General features: G+C 45.0%; 1 protein-coding gene across 1 annotated transcript in view; it reads left to right on the top strand.

Moving 5' to 3' along the window:
- Window positions 1-1434: 1434 nt before the first annotated feature.
- The window catches only part of LOC125946439 (uncharacterized), a 283769-nt gene continuing 270202 nt past the window's right edge, over window positions 1435-15001 (top strand). The window contains exon 1 of the mRNA XM_049669751.1: window positions 1435-1519. The gene's annotated coding sequence lies outside the window, so the exon portion shown is untranslated. The remainder of the gene's footprint in view (window positions 1520-15001) is intronic.

Here is a 15001-nt window from a genome sequence, read left to right as displayed (position 1 = left end):
ACTTTCTTTCTATATGCTAGGGAATGACCGTACATCTCTACATGACGAAGACGATAGGTAGTGGCAGAAGTGAAATGGTATATCGCACATATAAAACCATAAACATTTACCCCCAATCTTTCTTAATGCATGGTGAGCTTCGAGGCAGTTGCTGCAAGAAAACGATAAGAGTTCCAAGAAAGGCGAACTCCTCTGTTCTCGCTGACCGGTGCTAATTGGAGAGCAGATTCCAAAGTAGCTTTCCGTTAGAAGACGCACGTACACTTTGGTTCCAGCTCGTTTAGAAGCCATTGCTCCGAAACTTATACTGTGGCACTCGGAGTATTGGTAAGAAGTACCCTTTTTGTTCCATGGGAACGCAGGTGCTTCACTAAGTTTCTTGCACTTCTGTCACGTATACTTTTTGCCTTCAAACAAACTTCTTTAATTCCTCTGATTGCCCGAGGAACCAGCTTAGAGTGGCCAATCAATGGCTGCTGTTTTTTCGTTTAGAGTTTCAGGTCCACTACATGTGTTTTCTTTATACCGCTGAAGAACATGGTCGATCTTTGAGCTCATAGAAAAGCTGAGCTAGGCGTCACGAAGTTGTGGCGGTGCTGCTGCCACGTTACTCACAAGCAAAATAATATTTTGACAAATTTTGGTAGGGTGAATTGTCTCTGTAGCCAAGAATAATGCACGTGGCCGAGTTCTCAGTAGTCACCTGTTTAAGATTACTCTTCCAAAAAGGCAAATAATACTCAAGGAGAGAGGATTATTAGCGTAGTCGTGTGCTTGTTTTGCCGGTACAATGATTGTTCAAAAGGCAAATTTTGTGCATCGCTTCTCTTCCATCCTGTGATGAACTAGTTGCAGTTGTTTATCTCGAAAGTGGGTGCAAAAATTGCCTACAATAGTCGAAGAGGCCTTTATGAGTCGGTGTGTGTGCACACTAAATATACCGGACCAGACATTCGGCGCCCTAAAATCACTCCTGAGCGCTATACACTTAAACATTTTTTTTTACTTGGAAACAGCGCTTATACGATCGCGCAACATCGAAAGAAGCAAGTATCCTTTTAGCCAATTCCCGTACAACGCTCTGGAAATATGCGGTATATTTTTGTTCCAGCACGAAGTACTGCATATAAATAGATTTTTAAGCGATGTTATGCGTCACAATATCTGCGGTGGCAGGCTGGTCCCGCTATATGCGGCCGCGAGCGGACGCAAGGTTTATGTGCATCCTTGCAAATTTGGCGCCGAAAAAGTGCGTCGAAGCGTTGAGAGAGTGTTACAAAGTAAAAGCTTTTGCGTAGTGATTGCTATGTAGTGTTCACTTTCGGCTATGAGGTACCCATTAGCCCCAAAATAGGCCTCAATAAGACCTTTCTTATGAGCTTATATTTCACGAATTATCAAATTTTTGCAACTTCTTTTTATTTAACTCTATACAGAGTTAAAGCGGGAAAGGCCGACACTAATAACAGCGCCACCAAACTTCGAATAAACCCCGGCTCTCCAGTGGACCACAGCACCGGTAAGCGAAAATCGGGCCCAGAATGGCTTTTCATTGCAGTGCGCATAGATCGTATGCTTATGATGAAGCACACGAAGAAAAAGCTCATATTTTGCCAGCACAAAAATGGGGTGGGCCTCAGAAAGAGACAAGTGTTTACAATATTGCTCGCATGCGGATGACATTGAAGCAATTACACGCGCTGTAATTACACTACAGGTATAGACGAACATTCGAGAGCGCTCTCACTCACGAGGGTGGCGATATTGGCTTGTTGGTATGTCATAATGGAATGTTACCTGGATAGAGCAGAAAAACAGGGACACGAGATGAAACGAGCCTGTCCTCGTCTTCGTTTTTTTTTTTTTTTTTTCATGCCCGTGCTTTGCTGCGCTGTCCAGATGCCATTCCTCTTACTCATTTCTTCTGATTTCGCAAGAATGCGAAGACGCTGAATTAGTTTAGTCGAGTGCAAATGAGCGCAAGTGCAGCTGAATGCCAGTAAGTGTACGCGGCATAAAGGGGTGCCCCTGAGTGCCAGCTGACAATGTGGGCCATTTAGTTATTACCTGCAAATGTGAATAAATATCAGTAAAATAAACCAAACGCCCAAGCACATTGACTTGATTTCAAAGAGGCCAATAAATGTGAAATGTGTTTGTGCATAACGTGAAGAACGCAACTGAACGTATTTTGTTCGCTTTCATTGCTTGCTCAGAGTAATACGTGTTTTCGTCTATTGTCATGGCTTGATTACTTTGTTTACACTACGTATGCACTCATTGTGTTCAGATTAAGTAGGGAGGCACCGTGGGGGTAATGAAGCCAGTGAAATTTCAAAATACAATGCTGTAACTTCGAAGGATATATCTATATGCGCATGAATGCGGCTCGTCTTCCGCACGGAGAATCGCTAGCATTCCAGATAGTAGAACGTGCTCATTGCGGTAGTGCTATCATACAAATCTAGCGCAAGACACAATAGGCAAATCGCGGTTATTCCAGGTTGGTTTCGCGTCGAAGCCATCGACTTGCAAGGCTAGGAATGGAGCCGTTGTAAGTTTCGACACGCCGGCGAAATTCCGCCTGGTTATACGACATTTTCAAACAGCTCCTTCGTTCTTTCAACGACAGCCGTCGTGTCACAAGGCGACTTTAGGGTTTCGGCTGCGTCTGTCGCATTCCGGCAGAAATGCGAAAACGCTTGTGTTGTACTTTCGGTGGGCGTTAAATAACTCCAGGTGGCCAGAATTAATCCGTAGCTCTCCATTAGTGCCTCCCTCGTAATCCACAGCCGTTTCGGTACGCCAAGTCCCATAATATAAATTCGTTAAGCACGCCTCGATTTATTTCCTCCCTTCATTCGTTTAACCTCGACGGCATTGAAGGTATGGCCGCCGTATATATAGCTAGTCGCAACTTCACATGCGCGTGGCAGGTGAAGAGGTGAAAACACGCTAGCGTGTGCAAAGCAGTGAAGCTTAAGATACTTGCAATACAATTACGGTAGGCTCACAAACGGAGATACCGACGCGCCTTGCTGCTTCAAAATAAACGCGGAATCAATAACTACAACGGAGAGGCATAAAAGGGGCGGTTCGAGAGCATTTTTGTCGGGCTCGCAACATCTATATATGTCCGTCTTACTGACAGAGCATCCCTGTTGCGGCCAGCGGAGGTAAATGGAAATATTTGTCGGTTCAATAAACTTAGACGTGCCGAAAAAATCCTGTCCGCTCATGCGACGTCTCAGAATAGCGGATATGTATTGCGGTTATACCGTCGAGGCAGCACAACAACGCAACCTTGAAGCAAGTGCAGTTAATTATAGTTGCAGCTGTGCATGTTGGCGGTGGATCAGTTTTAACTGAACCTTGTGGACGGGGTTGAGTTTCTCAGACTAAGCCAAGTTCCCGGTTAAAGAGCAACTGCAGCGAACAATCTGCAGCATAGCCAATAAAGACAACACAATGAAAAACAACATTTGCCTGGCGAAGCAGCTTTTCTTTTCGTGCAGCTCCCATGCTCCGTAATCTTACCACGTTTAGCCTTTCCGCCCCACATGACAGCTGTTGATAGCGCTATTCGTATACTGCTACTTATTTAAATAGATCTTAACAGCAGTTACGAACAGTTGCGAAGTAGAAATAGCAGTAGTTACACAAACTATACGTATACCACGCACGATCACCGACGGCGAACGATTGACATAAAACGACAGCCTTGGAAGCACAAATGTATCTACAAATAGCTATGCGAGTACTCTGCGGCCGCGTAATGATCTGGTGGAGTGGTTAGTGTGTTTAGTTATCAAGCGATGGTACCCGGGTTCGATTCCCAGTGTTTCTGTATTTGTGTAATGTGCGTTTTCATACTTGTGTGCTGCCTGCATCAATTTCCTGTAATGTGGTTCTATGCTATGTGTATGAAACCACGCGCAAAACTGCTCTGGGCTGCACCTGGCTATAAATCAATGATTCTTTCATAATATTGAGCCGCATAATATTTGAGCCGCTTAGTAAGCCGGATAGATTTGATCTGAAATACTTCATAAAAATTTGGCGTTATGCGTGCCGCTTTCCAAGCGGACCTACTCTGCAACTGATGGGGCCGTTTAAACGCGGGCCGCATATGGAAGAGTTGCAGAAAATAGGCCGCATATGCAGTAAGCCACTTGCAAGGGAGCTATTTATAAGCGTTGAAATTGTTATCTACCTTCCGTGTTATGTGCGTTGTTTTAAGCGGGTATTGACTAAGAGTGCTATAGTTTCACATAGCACGCAGCGCAGTAAAAGTGTAGCCCTAAGCAAATTTTTTACACAGCTTTCTTGCGCTGAGGCTTGCGTGACGAAATGCCAGGTGAACCTGCATAGCACATCACGTGGACATAAGCGCAGAGCTCCCCGTCCATGCTTGGGTGAAGAGTGAATTGCTTTCAAATGAACCGCTACGCAGAACAACATTGGTAGCATTCACTTGTCTTTCGATGATGGCGTTTTCATGCTGCACAACCTGTCACTAAAGCGTTCATGTGCAGCTCTGTGCTGCTTACGCTGGACGCGTTCGTTCCCTCACATCTGCACGTATGCAGCATCGCACGCTTCATCCTTATGTTCGTCCCGCATACCAGGACCGACAGAAGGCTTGCGTGTTTTCGCGGTACAATAACGTAAGAAGGCTTCGCTAAAAATGCTAATGCATTCACCCTACGCACCCGCGAGAAAAAGAAATAAAAAAAGAGGGAGAACGGTTATTTTTCGTCTTGTCCGGTGTTTTATGCTTCAGCGCGCATCTAATTACACGTCGTTCCTGCATAGCACAAAACTTTCCACTCTATGAAAGGACAGAGAAACCGAACGTAGAACTATGTGGCGCGACGGACAATAATTACGCCCGTTCTTTGGGCATTCCACATCAGCAGCCTCCGATACACATGCGCAAAACTCGAAGTAAGTTTAGTTCAGCAAAAAAAAATGTATGTAAAAAAACTACTGCGATTATTTATCTAGCTTTTATTGCTGCAGCGATTATTCAAGCAGGAAAAAATGCGCGTATTACAAGACGGGAGCCACTGCGAGAATTTTGTGAATGCGTAAATAGTGAATACAGATCGCGTAACATTTCTAGTACACAAGCAAAAAAATGCTGTGATAGCTTCACTGAGATATACTGGGGGCCCACTGCAACTGGGCCAGTATTCATTGTATATGAAATGTTTCAGGACGTGTTTTTTTTTTTCGTTTTTCTTTCGAAAGTGTAGGTGGTCATTGTTCCTCGTAACCAACAGCCAGCAATACCCTTAACAGCGACAGGTGTGAATTGTATTCCTGGATACATATTGAGAGATCTCAGCGTGTAGTGGTGTTTCTGATTATTCAAATTAAGGTCGACGAACTATGAATGATGTAACCCCCCCCCCCCTCCCATAAACAAGAGGGTATGTATAGAAGCAAGTAGTGGTAGTTTTTCTTATTAGACTTAAGCTCGACTAAATGTGAATGCTATTTCTATGATAGGTATGGCGAGATGCATAGTGAAAATGACCGTATTCCTTATTTAGTCTATTTAGGCTATTTTTGCTCAAAACATTCAAGTACCTCACGAGTGGCTTCGTATTCCTTATTTAGTCTATTTAGGCTATTTTTGCTCAAAACTTTCAAGTACCTCACGAGTGGCTTCAGGTTTAGTCGCGACCAATCTGACGAGGCTGTAAGCAAGTTTAAATGCGGGACTGACAGTCATTGCGAAAAGTTTAGAAACCCCTCTACGATCGACGAGACCTTTCACCAGCTATTGAGCAGGGCTCGTGCACTTCAGTTCGAGAAATGGAGAGTCAGGCCCTTATCAGCCCCCCCCCCCCCCTCCAAATGTTATCGTCGTTTTAACATACAACACTTGTCACAGTCATGGATACTTACTACTGTATAACACGTAATTATACACATGACGTCACATCTCCTATTTCTTTTGCTTACGCTCTTCCACTACCCATGTAGAACCCAATAATTGTTATGTCATAGGCACCCATCGAACCCGCATACAAATCATTTGCTGTCATATGATCGCCTTCTACGTGGTCGTTTTCGTTCTCTTGTCGTCACACACAAGTACGCTCTCGACACCGCACACTCAACTAGTTTATTTACCCATACAGTCCAATTTTATGCTGAAAAAAGTCGCAGTATCGCCCGAAAGGTGAAGCACTGATTGCGATAGCGAATTACTAGACAACTGTGATAAGTAAGGGTCGTAGATTTATTGGTCCTTTCAATTACAATAAAATTTCGATTGCTCATTAAATTAACAAGCATGGCGTCATGCGCGCGCAGGCAAACATTAATAGATCTCACTCAATGACTGCGAAATCACGCTGACACAACGCTGGCGTGATGAAGAGTGACAGCAGCGGCGAGTGAAAGCTTCGTGCTGCCTCTAGCTTCAACACGTCTCCGAAATTTGAGATTACATGACCTCCAACATTAGGCGCGCAAGGACACAGCGCAAACCAAATCACCAGCAATCTCGGCTCACCTTAACTTTGCACCCGCCGTAGATTACCTCCAAGGTAGGACGCGCGCGGCCGCGCTCTGCCTCGCCATGCTCAGCAACAGCCGGGCTTGTAGAGAAGTCGCGCGCTCACCTGCCTCCGTTCGTCCCCCTGCCTTAGCGGGCGCCCAACCCGCCCCCTCCCCCTTTTCGTTCTCAACCCTGGGCGAGCGAAAAGATGGCATGCATCCATCAACCATTCTCCTCGACTCACACTATCTCGCTTTTCCTCGCACGTGCAGCATGCGGCGCCTTGGGTCGCGGCATGATACGAACGCCGCCGACGATGATGGTGGCGGAAATTCATCTGCTGTGTCCCTATAATTGTTATCACAATAAAATTGGACTCAGATTAGTGCTTAGACTAGCGGACTCAACATAGGGACCACAAAGAACAAAAATTCGTGACTTGGGTAATTAAAACTTCTCAGCCACCATTTTTGACTGCCTAATCACCAGGAGTTCAGCAGTATATAAGGGACGACTACCCTGCCCCACAAAACGACTAAATCGGCACAAAGGATCGAAATAAAGGAGCCGCTATTCGTTTTGTAAATTCAAGAACTATGATCATTATGACGCGCTAAACACATTAAGAAATCCTGCGCTTGTGTAGTTCAAACCCTGCTCAAATCCTGCGCTTAATTTAGCTCCAATCCTGCTCAAATTCTACGCTTGCGTAGTTAAAATTCTGCGCTAATGCAGATCCACTAACTTGAAACCTGACAAAGTGTGAAGCAGTGATGCGCCGGTGTTTGCCTTATGTTATTATTGCGCTATTCTTGCACAAGTCTGAAGGAATCGAGCGCTTGTGGGGTGGTGGCGCCCTCTCTTTCGCTGTGCTGGTACTAGAATGGCGTTTCGGAAGCGATTTTCACGAGTTTCTGCTAATTCCCGCATATCCCTGGTTCATACCCGCATACCCAATGCGGGTAAGCACCACACGTGATTTTATTATCGTTAATCGTGACGTAACTGACAAGCATGTGATTTTATTGGTGGCGTGACCTATCAGTCACGCTAGTCATACATTCCTACCCTTCCATGCCAATTTTGGTATATACCAAGTGAACGAGACGCGAGTTTTTAGCAATCTTGGTTTCGCGCGTGACCACGACGACATGTCACCACATCAGACGCCGACAGCACCGGCCCCTAAAATGCTTTGCACTTAACACGTGACCACTACACGAGACAAGCAAACAGTCATTAGCAGAAATCTTCTTGTCCTGTTCGCTCTTGCATCTTTCACTTACTTTCTTTTTTCTGGGAAGATCTCAGACTCCTTTGTGGAAGGCCGAGCGACAAATTTTGTCAGACTACAACTTTTACTGCTTTATCGTCACAACCATCCGCGGCGTCGCCGCAGATTTTCTGGCAAGAAGTATTTCTTGAGACTTGACTACTGCTTTGAACGGCGTGAGGAAGAAAGCGAGATGCCAAGAAGAAATTGTGGTGACGTTCGCTGGGTGCTTTAAGCAACGGCAGCACGCATTGTTTGTTTTCCTAATCTCGGCATCTTCATATGCAACCGTCAGTACTACGGCCCGTGTATGTATTTTATTGCGATAGCAATTATATGGACACTTCAACCGGATTTCTGCCGTCGGCGTCGCCGTCGCCGTAGCCGTCGCCGTCAGGTTCCGTATAGATAAAATCTTCACCGCGCGCCGTATGCCCGAGCGGAAGCGTGCTGGGACGCGCGCTATCACGGAGAGCGAACGCACTCAATCTCCCACGCGCAAGCAACGAAGCGGGAAGCCAGCGCCGGAGAGCGGGGGGGGGGCACTTCTACTGTGCCAACAGCCGCGCTCGTCGCTTGACCGCACGGTCTCTTATCTCTCCCACGCGCCAGCAAGGACGCGGGAAGCCAGCGCCGGAAGGAGCGGGGGGGGGGGGGGGGGGGGGGCACTTTTCCTCTGCCAACAACCGCGCTCGTCGCTCGCCGCACCGTCTCTTATCTCCACACGGCTCTGGCCTTTATGCTCTATGCGTTCGCCGCTCAGTTTCTGTTGAAGCGATAGACCGCACGTACCTTCGCCCGCTGCTGGGGCGTATATATGCGCTTGCTGCCAGCGTTTTGACAGTCGTTTTCTGCAGTTATTCAGTGTGATCTATTCATGTTTGTTTGTGCGCGCTCACACCACGCTTGTTCATTCAGTTAGTAATAGTCGGGCCACATTTTCCAACGCACGCTACACATGTAATGCTGCCCGGATCGGCAGTGCAGCGCTACAGGTGTGTCCCTTCGCACGCGCGCTGCCCACGGGAAGCGCTTCTCATCAACACCACCGTTTCACACGCGCCTTCTCGTGGTCATCGAGTCTCTCTTCATGTCGGTCTACTTACGCTGCAGCACACCTGCTTACTTAATCAGCTCATGTTTACTACAATTCATATTGCTACCAAAGCCGCTCACCTTACTTCGTATGACATTGCTGTGTTACTATCGCATTCATTGCTTCGCCCTTAGGGCGAAACTGTGACATTTTTTACTTTCATCGTCTTTTACTGTGTAAGCAGTCTATGCGCCGAATGAGGATTGAAATCGAAGTTGCTCCACACGTGGTTTTCTTTAAAAGAAGCTGTTGCAGAAATATGGAAGCAGACTTGTTGTCAAATTAAAAATGCTACGTGCCGATGCGGGGCAGATAAGTGCACAAATAATTGAAGACAATTTAATAATTAAAAGCTGCAGCCCGTTGATATTTATTATTGAGCTAACTTTTTAAGGGGAAACAGTCATGCCAAACCAAGCTGTATTTCCTACATAGAGAGATCAAAAAACAATTCATTCATAAAACAAAGATTAGGCGATACTAATAAGACTTATTCTTTTCATAACATTTTGGCAATAATATCCTGTCTCGTATGATCTTCTACGCGATTTCCTTGCAATGCCTTGGTGGTAGTGGTTGAATTTCCTTGCCTTTTTTTAGTGGTGGTGGAGGTGGTAGTAGTGGTGGTGGTGTGTTTTAGCTGCAGGTGGCGCTTAGCCTGGCGATTGAGGCTGGCAATTGCTCCGCCCGAGTGTTCCTTGCAGTGTCACTGGGATATTTACCACTTGTCGAATGGATCTGTGTCTCTTAGAAATGTCAGGAGAAGGCGTGAACGTTCCTTGTGGGCTATAGCGGATACTTCTGGAAGTACAACGTGTTGCAGGAGCGCATGTGGAAGGCATTTCTTGCCATTGGTTCTCTAGAAGAGCACCCTTTTCGACAGAACATTTAGGCAAGACCAAAGAAAGTGTTCAATGTATCCTGACTAATTACACGAAGTACAGAGCTGAGATATGGTACGTCCGGCTGCTACCCTACGAAGGCTACGAAATTTGCCTGCACAAGATGTTGTATATTTTATGGACTCCAAGACTGCATTGCAAGCACTTTGTAGTGGTTTACCATCCAGGAAGTTCCCACGCAAGTAACTATCACTCGTGAGAGGCCTCGACAAGAAAGGATTCTATCTAAAGTTTCAGAGGATCCCCTCTCACGTTGCCAGTGCTGGAAATAACGAAGCTGACGCTCTTGCGTACGCAGTACTCTCACATCTCCTTAAAGTCAAAGTGCCAAAAAACTATCAATGCACGAATTCGGACATCCGTGGTCACTTTGTATCTTTGTATTCCGCCACATGCGCCCTGCGTAACAAGGTGGTTTCGCCGAGAGGAAGCCCCTTTACTCCATCGAAAAACACAGTATCTGAATATACTCCTGCACGGTTATCAAAAGGTCTCATCAAGTGAAAATGTCTCATTAAGTCGGGCATCTCGTACTTCACGAAACTTAGAATGCCTTCAGACCACCTTCGACGTGTTATATCCCCTTTGAAAAATACTGCACCGTTTCGATAATTCCATATACCTTGCTCCCTTTTGTCACCGCAAGGAAGCAGGATTTATACGGAATGCATGCTGGAATAGTTCAATAAGGCTGTGCGATACGAATGACTGTTCTCCAGGATGCCTGCAGAAGAAATGCAAAAAAAAAAAAAAAAATTGCGGCTTACTGTCACTGCACTCATGTTGTGCGGGGGTGCGACTTTCTTTCTAGTTACCTTTCTAATTACCTCATGGAAAGCGTGCACCCGCATTCTCAACGCTAATCAGCTCGACGTTCCTGCAGACAATGAGCGATTAAAGAGGAAATTTCATTTCCTTTCTGCCTGCCAGCTGTTTAATGGTCGCCCTATTATGCTTCTGCTTTACCTCCTAAGTTGCCTACGTTTTGTATTACATGTATATTACAAAATTCCAGACGCATTAATCTATTACATCCTTTTATGGGCTCCTACTTATGCTACACGTTGACAGCAACCCAATCGCGAAGTGCTGTACATGCAAACACCTGCATAACTTGTAGACTAACAGGGTTACGCGTCAATCCTAGCGATCAGATTTTCTGAGCCACGCTGTCGTCGACCTATATGGCGCGCATATCGGCTACGTTCCTTTTATTTAATTCTGATTATTTACTTACCCGCTTTGTTGTATTGCATTGTTGCATTGAGAATTCCTCTGTTATGTTTGTGTTCTTGCTCCTGAACCCACTGTGCTATCTAAAGAAAAGATAGCATCACTAGACTAACGATGTTACGTGAATGCGTAAGACGGATAAACTAAGTGGAGGCTACATGTTACGCCTAATGAACGTGGCTCTAAAATCAATCCGGTAGAAATATTTCATGCTCCCGCCACTACGGAGATGCATTCTACACTAGCGAAAGTTCGAGTTTATCGCAAGCGCAGCTGGGACTGCTGTAAGAGCTATTATCTTAAAGGAATGCTGACATGATACCTTGATTTATTTTTCATTTTGCGATAGTCGAAGGTCTTCAAAATCGAAACCATATAAAAAGCACTGGCAGGCCTCAGGGCTCCGTAGATAGTTTATTATACTATCCTTTCTAGACATGCCTGGAATAGCAAATAGCTAGAAATGTACTATTGCTATTGCAGTGATTATTAAGGGTGCTCTGAGGCCTGTCAGTATATTTTCTTGAGTTTCGAGGTCGAGAACTTTCATGTACCGTAAAAATGAAACCTCCAAAATTTCACGTCAGTGCTTCTTCAACAGTGCACAGCATCATCCTGGTAAACCCTATATGCAGACGTTTTGTAACTGTACTATTAGTGACGCGCACAAAATATACCTAGATGAGGCTCCCACACGCCTTCCAGCTCAAAACGTGATGTTATGAAATGCAGTCTTTCACTTTTATTTTCCTGAATATGCAACGCAGCAACATTGGTGCACTACATGCAACACGGCAGCAAGAAAGAAAGCTCTCAGAAGCACGGGCAATGAGGGAACGCAAGTGCATGAAAAGTGTTTTACCCCTTTCTTTCTTTCTTCATCTCTTTATTTTTTTCTGTTTAGAGAGAAACAGCCCACTGATAGTAACTTGAAGAGTTTATTAAACAAAACATCCAAAACGTGAAATCATACCTTGCGGCGAACGCCTTCGGTGCTCAATCTGATTTTAGCCACGTACGCCCAAGTGAAGCGTTATTTTGCTTAGACGTGACTACCTTTCATAATCGCTTCAAGGACTCGGGAAAAAAAATTTTCTTCTTGTTTCTCATCGAGCAACGTGCCGCTTGCTTTCGCTACCACTCAAAACCCGGAAAACGTGTTACAGAAGGCTAGCTTAAAGCTTCGCTGCGCGAATTATGTCGTCGGAGGAAGCCAGAGTAATAAATTGAAAATCACAAAATTTGTATTCTCGAGCGCGCGGATAACCTTAGCAAAAGGCGAAAAGACCAAATCAACCGGGCAATCGACTTTATGGTTCTTTCTGGATCTTTCTTGTTTTCTTGCTAGGATGTGTGCTGTGGCCGACAAGAAAGGCGCATAATTATAGTTCAGTGTTCCTTTGTGGATATTTCCAGCGTTCGTAAGTGGAAGCGCCAAAGACTGTTTTTACTCTTGCGACCTAATGCCATAGTGCCTTAAATCTAAACTGAGCTTAACGCTTATTTTATTTTTCATTAGGTCTGCTCAACCAAATAGTATATAGAAGTGCAAGAGCATGCATGTCCTCTTATAATCAACTGAGATCTCTCTGCGTTTACTTCTCTTGTATGTTCGTATTATTATCCAGTTTTTTTATATAAAAAAACTTACAAGAGTGTATAAACTGCAACTCCATTCTTTTCTATGCAGAATTTTTTGTATACGCATAATCTGAATGTCACGGTAGGACTAGTATATTTAAGCGTAGAGTTTAGAGGAAAGAACACCCGCAGATTCGTACTTGACTCGTCAAGGAATTTAGAAAAGTGCGCGAGAACGAACGTCAGCAGCTGTATTTGTGAAAATAGATGCTTCAAAGTCATAGAGATACTCCAGCATGCTTAGAAACTGGACACTTTCCTGTTTACCAAGGTGGCAGCCGTTTTGATGAAGCAATGTACAGAGGAAGCACTCCGTACGTAGATGACATTGTCGTCTCTACACCGTCAAAGAGACGTGCTTGAGCGTAATTGGGACACTTGACGAAATCTCAGAGAAACTGGTTGCAACGGTCAGCAGGCAGCAAGAAGATGAGGATGGGTAACGTTCAATGGGGGAAGTCAATTATGCGCAGCTTTAAAATTAGGCTAGACACAAGAAGAATACTAGTTAGTTCGAATGAAAGTTTTTAATCCACAGATAAAGCAGGCGATACTAAAACATAAGTGGCTAGCGGAACCTACATCGAATAAGGAATGAAGAATTTTTTAGAGCTTTCGCACAAAAATATACAAACCAAGTATACATGTCGGGTTTACAAAACTCATACTACCATTAAATCATTATGCAATTAAAGGTGGTTCAAATGCGATGCTTAAGGTTCACAACAGCCTACTGGCTTATACGGGTATACTGAGCTTTAAAGGATTGTCGGGCCATTTTACAAACGAAAGCAAATGGTCTTGAGCGTTTTCACAATTTTACGCTTTAAGCCGTATCAGCAATAAAACGGGTGCTTAATTATTTCTCAACTATTTCTCAAACTTTGTACTTTTTGAAATCCCGCGTTAAATGCAGAACGCACTGGCCCGAGCGAGCATGACGTCACATGTGCCTTTGTCCTGTGATCAAGTCATGCTTCGCTGTGATAATTCCATCGCGCGCGCCTTGTTATTGTAGCATTCTTTTTTCTTAATTTTGCTCTGCGGGAACGTTCATTCAGTAATAGCGCAATTACACGGGCTGACACGTACGACATCGACACCGACTACGTCGCCAACTATCACCGGACAAGTCGGCAAACCATGTCGCCAAGGAAAAAAACAACGCGATCGACGCCAGCGAGTCGTCGTAGTGCGAGATGCTTTCGTGCCGACAACAATACCACTCTGTCGACTCTCGTTCAGCTGGTCTTCGGGTGATCGCTCGTTGAGCAATAACATCGCACCGACAACGCGATTGCTGCAGCAACTTCGTTTTCATATATAATTATTTGCGCTCAAAGCAAGTCGAAACAAGCTTCCGACGTTGAAATGCACCATTGCCAGCCCTTCCCCGCCGTTTACATCGAGTATGAGCCCAGTGTCGATCGCGTTCAGCGGTGTTCAGGCCTAGCATAGCCTACAAGTTTAGGCTATGTTTAGGCACCCACTACCGGTGTACCTGGTCTAACGGATAAGCACTTACGAGAAAGCAAACTTTTTTTATACCTATCTGCTGATCATGGTGATTTGAAATGAACCACTCTTCGCTTTGTACGGTGCGCACACAAGAGCCAGGAAGCAGCGACACGGCTCGGCGTCGCCCTCGGTACGCTACTGTTCTCGCTCGAAGACTGCCAGTCGCACTCGCCGGCAATTCCTTCATGAATAAAATGCGACTACGTAGAGTGGTAGTTCTGTATGTATTGTTATGGTGACAGAATTGCTACTTGCCAATATGCAATTTATTTCTCTTGTGACAAACGGGCAGCATGTGATGGGCTATTTTCTCCACTGGATGCGCAGCATAAGCAATCACCTCGCTAACGCGTCATGTGGCTATAGCAGGCATTACCGTCCTCTCAAGAAAAGTACTGGTTCTCTAAACGAGCTCTTATGCGCTCACAGTTTTCTCTAGCAATACTTCATCGAGCACATAAACCATATACTTATGTGCAAGATAATGAGCACGAAAAGCGATAACCAGCTGACAAAACTACCAGCTCTCGGTCACCCTTTTCGAAAGAGCCCGGGCGATCATATCGGCCTTTCTCAGCATGATGCGACTCTGCTCCCATGCGGAAATCTGCATGCCTTGAAGCATTTGGTCATGTCAGTGCTGCGTCGTTTGCTGTATTTTTAGCGAACAATCAACCGCGGCGGAATGTGTGGACGTAAGCAAATGCAGTGCTCTATTCAATCCGTATTCAAATGTCTAAAGTTTCGTTTTATATTTTTTGTGAATATAGGGAAATTGTTTTTTGGAGAATGTCTACAACAAATTAAAAAGCGAGCAGCAGGTG

Source organism: Dermacentor silvarum, chromosome 6 (genome assembly GCF_013339745.2).
Source record: "Dermacentor silvarum isolate Dsil-2018 chromosome 6, BIME_Dsil_1.4, whole genome shotgun sequence".
In the NCBI taxonomy this organism is placed as follows: domain Eukaryota; kingdom Metazoa; phylum Arthropoda; class Arachnida; order Ixodida; family Ixodidae; genus Dermacentor; species Dermacentor silvarum.
This window is presented reverse-complemented; position numbering and strand designations above follow the sequence as displayed.